At 37.3% G+C, this 4,395-nt stretch overlaps 1 non-coding gene across 1 annotated transcript; it reads right to left on the minus strand.

Annotated features, from left to right (window-relative positions):
* Window positions 1-1,100: 1,100 nt before the first annotated feature.
* LOC128572251 (U6 spliceosomal RNA) lies at window positions 1,101-1,207 on the minus strand. Its single transcript, XR_008376144.1, has one exon. It is a non-coding gene; the product is annotated as a U6 spliceosomal RNA (small nuclear RNA).
* Between the last annotated feature and the right edge of the window lie 3,188 nt (window positions 1,208-4,395).

Raw genomic sequence — 4,395 nt, forward strand, 5'->3', positions numbered from 1 at the left:
AAACCTCAAAGCACTCAAACTAGACCTCCCATTTGATCCTGCAATCCCATTACTGGGCATCTACCCAGAAGGAAAAAAATCCTTTTATCATAAGGACACTTGTACCAGACTGTTTATTGCTGCTCAATTTACAATCGCCAAAATATGGAAACAGCCTAAATGCCCACCAACCCAGGAATGGATTAACAAGCTGTGGTATATGTAGACCATGGAATACTATTCAGCCATTAAAAAAAATGGAGACTTTACATCCTTCGTATTACCCTGGATGGAAGTGGAAGACATTATTCTTAGTAAAGCATCACAAGAATGGAGAAGCATGAATCCTATGTACTCAATTTTGATATGAGGACAATTAATGACAATTAAGGTTATTGGGGAGGGGGAGAAAAAGCAGAAAGAGGGACGGAGGGAGGGGGGTGGGGCCTTCGTTTGTGTCACACTTTATGGGGGCAAGACATGATTGCAAGAGGGACTTTACCTAACAATTGCAATCAGTGTAACCTGGCGTATTGTACCCTCAATTAATCCCCAACAATAAAAAAAAAAAAGAAAAAAAAAAAAAAGAAATCTACCTGGGTCTTAATTAACTCCATTCTCAAAACAACCCATCTGCAATGTCTTGAAAACAACTCACTGGCGATATTTTGATAACAACCCACCTGCAAGGTTTTTATTAGCCTCATTACCATAAGAGCCCAGGACAGCCTGACTTAAACCAATCCAAAAATAGCCCAACCATATCTGTCATCCACCCTGATGATATCTAACTACTTTACATTGTCATCATTGCTGTGAGAATTTACTACTCAATAAGTGCAGTATTTTGGCTCATTAAATCCTCACAATTTACAGATGAGGAAAATGTGACACCAAAAGGCTAAGAAGCTTCTCCAAGGTCGCAGCTACTAAGTTCTGGAAGAGGATAATTACAATTGCAGACTCCAGGCTATTACAGCACTTCACAGCCTCCAGGACTCACCAGGCTCTTGGGACAAAGTCATTTCATTTAATAATCTGTTGGTATTTTCCCAATGTAAATATGTACATAACTTTATTCAAAACTTTTAAAGATTTTTTTTTTTTTGGTCAAAATTAACAAAAATATGGAACGCTTCACGAATTTGCGTGTCATCCTTGCGCAGGGGCCATGCTAATCTTCTCTGTATCGTTCCAATTTTAGTATATGTGCTGCCGAAGCGAGCACCTTTTAAAGATTTTTTAAGCAAACAAAATACTAACATAGCAAGAATAACACTGAGTAACCCTTATCACTTATCCTGAAACTATCTGAGCCTCTGTCCATTTCTTTTTCTGTGAAAGACAATTATCTCTTCAGTCTTACTCTGTGGAATCTTGTTGCTATTCTCTTTTCTTTTTCTGATTTCTCTTTCCATTCTTTCTCTTTGCCATCGTTCCCCTTCTTTCTTTAAGTCTCATTTTTTTTTTTACATTCCATTTTTGTCCCTCTGTTTGTGTCCATCTTTTCTTTTCTCTCTCTTCCACTAATATTTTATCTTTCTAATTTCCCCTTTCTTATATGCTTTGGACTTTCTTTTCTGTGCTTGTGTATTAATAACCCATATTTGACAGGTTTTTCTTTATAAAAACTCTAACATATAAAGTAGCCCCTTTTCATGGCTAATTGAATCAATAGAATGATCTACATAAGGCTAAAATCAAAGCCTAGTTTTATGAGTGAACCTAAAAGAGTCGCATGTTTTTTTCTAAGATGTAGGTTTGTCTCAATGTTAGGAAATAAATTCTTGTGCCACCTGGTGTCTGCTAAAGAAAATACAGTCAGAGACATTAAAACTGTATTTCCAGTGAAACCAGAGAATGGCATATCCTAATCTACTGAGATTAGGCACGATGTAAGCATTACTCAGTAGTAATCTCTACTGAGATTAAGCACGATGCTTAAAAAATCTTTAAAAGTTTTGAATAAAGTTATGTACATATTTACATTGGTAAAATACCAACAGATTATTAGATGAAAACCTGAACCCAGTACGAGTTGAGACAGGAAAGGAAGATACACATGGAAGCATTGTTCATGTGATCCATCTGTCCATGATGACATGGTGTTTTTCAGCTGAACCTCACCCCTGAGCAACACTAGCATCACCTAGACAGGAATATGCTACTTCTATTCAAACTTTCTAACTTTCCATACCCTGGAAAAAATTTACTTCCCTCGTTTCCTCATTTCTCTATTCACAGATATGAGATCAGAACATCTTAGAGGCGAAAGGGAACTCCAAAATTATCTGATACAACCTTTTCATGCAAGTTGGCCAAAGATGTTAGCAGCAGATCTATCAGTAGAACACAAGCCTCTTTATTCCCAACAAAATTGCATCTCACATTATGTTCACAATTTATTATCTCAGGGAGCTTAGGATCAGTAAACAGCTCCAGACATTTTAAAAAGAAATAGCTAAGAACCATCAGAAAAATAAAGAAAATAATATAAAATCTATGAATTTTTGTTTGTATGGTTGATTGAAACAATATAGTGTAGAGATTGTTTGCCATGCCCTAGTGGAACTTGTGTAAGAATCATGACATCAACAGGAAAAGAATCAAGCAGGAGAAAACCTAAAGCTGAGGAAAGAAACTGGATTGTGGGGGGTGTGGCAGGCATCCATTAATCATGGTCCAAAGATGTCATAAATTGATATATTACCAAATATCCAAAGAGATGCAGTTTTCTGGGAATTAGGGCTTTAGAACTGGAGATGGGGAATAATTCAGTCAGGTAAGGTGGCTGTATCAAATTTCTGGTTGGGTTTCAAATGGCAGAATTGCCTTAATTCTAGGTAGAGGCACTAGCAGGAAGAATTATAATAGCTAACAATAACACAATAAAATTATAATATAATATGAATTGGTTGTGCTACAGTTGTGGTACAGATGATGGCACTGGTCCAACATTTCAGTGTGGGACAACACGGGAGAGCACATAGAACCAGACTGAGTGACTCAGACAACACAGCAGCCATACAACTTGCTCTGTCATTCCAAACATTCAGCCTATTTGTGCTCGAAATGTCTCTACCTATTCTGCTATAAGAGATAAGCTTCCTACTGCCACCTTACTCTTGCTGAGAGATTTCTATTTAATACTATTTACTGTGTTAACCACAGTGCTGGTTTCTAACTAAATAGTTAAAAACAAGATGCACATGGAACTAGAATTTCCTTGGGAACTAGTTCCAGCTGAAACTACATGTTAATATCTTATTTTGCTGCTACTAGTTGTGGCTGGAAGTCATATGTTAACTGTGTCAGCTTAAATTATTTTTATAATTGATTCTTCATAGAGATAGATTCAAATAATAATACCCAAGTCTACTACTTCTGCTACAATCTTCTAAAACTGTATCTTTGGACAGTTGAAGCAAGTTAATGACTAAGGGTGAAATATCACTTGTAGACCCACAGTAGGTACAAAGGGTACCTAATCAATTTTGTCACTCAGATGAAACTGTGCCAAAAAAATAGAGGAGCAGAAAACATGGGAGCCCCACAGGATAAAGTATTTTACTCAGATCCTGGTGAGAAATGGAGGCTCTGAACCCTTACTTTTCTCAGAACATATTAATATCTTATTTAAATGATGCTGACTAGTGCCCAGTTAATATGTCATAAAGGTTTATGTAGTGAGTGAATGCATGAATGAATGGATGTTTATCATGGACTAGATTCCATTCTCTTTGGCTTGTGATGATAGCTGAGTCTTTCTATTGAAAAGAAAAAGAGGTTTGGGAACTACAGACTAGGGAGTTAATCAAGGCAGTTTGAATCTGATGAAACAGCTATTGGTACGGATCACCCCATCTGACTGGCAATGCAACAGACGGACCACTCAGGATGACTGACGGCTCCATTTGCCAGGCAGCCATGCTGAATGGCAGTTTCACTTGCACAGAGTCCATTTTGAGTGGCATCTCAACACCAAAAACACCTAGTCTAATTGACAGCTTCATACACAAAGAAGTGAAGCCAGGATATCTCTTGGAAGCTGAGGAAAGGGTGTGGGAGAGATGTGTTCCCTGGATTTGGGGTCCTCCCTCATCCCTTTTCTGCCACACTGTGAACATTTCATCATCACTCCTAAAGAAGTATAAAATACGCATGAACAATAAAGACAGCACTTGATTTCTCACAGCCGTGCTGCAAGTCAGCATAGTTTTGTGTCCTGTCACATAAAACTGCTTGCATCCCTCTGAATGATATAAAACACGATCATATTCTAAATTATTATTGAAATTTTAATTAAGCCTACTGAATGGCCATATGTGTATTGTTCTATTAAGCACCAAAGGGGACAGATAAGACCCAACACCTTTTGTACTTCTTGCATAATTTATGTACTATTTTATTTTATTT

This window comes from Nycticebus coucang, chromosome 19 (genome assembly GCF_027406575.1).
Source record: "Nycticebus coucang isolate mNycCou1 chromosome 19, mNycCou1.pri, whole genome shotgun sequence".
Lineage (NCBI taxonomy): Eukaryota > Metazoa > Chordata > Mammalia > Primates > Lorisidae > Nycticebus > Nycticebus coucang.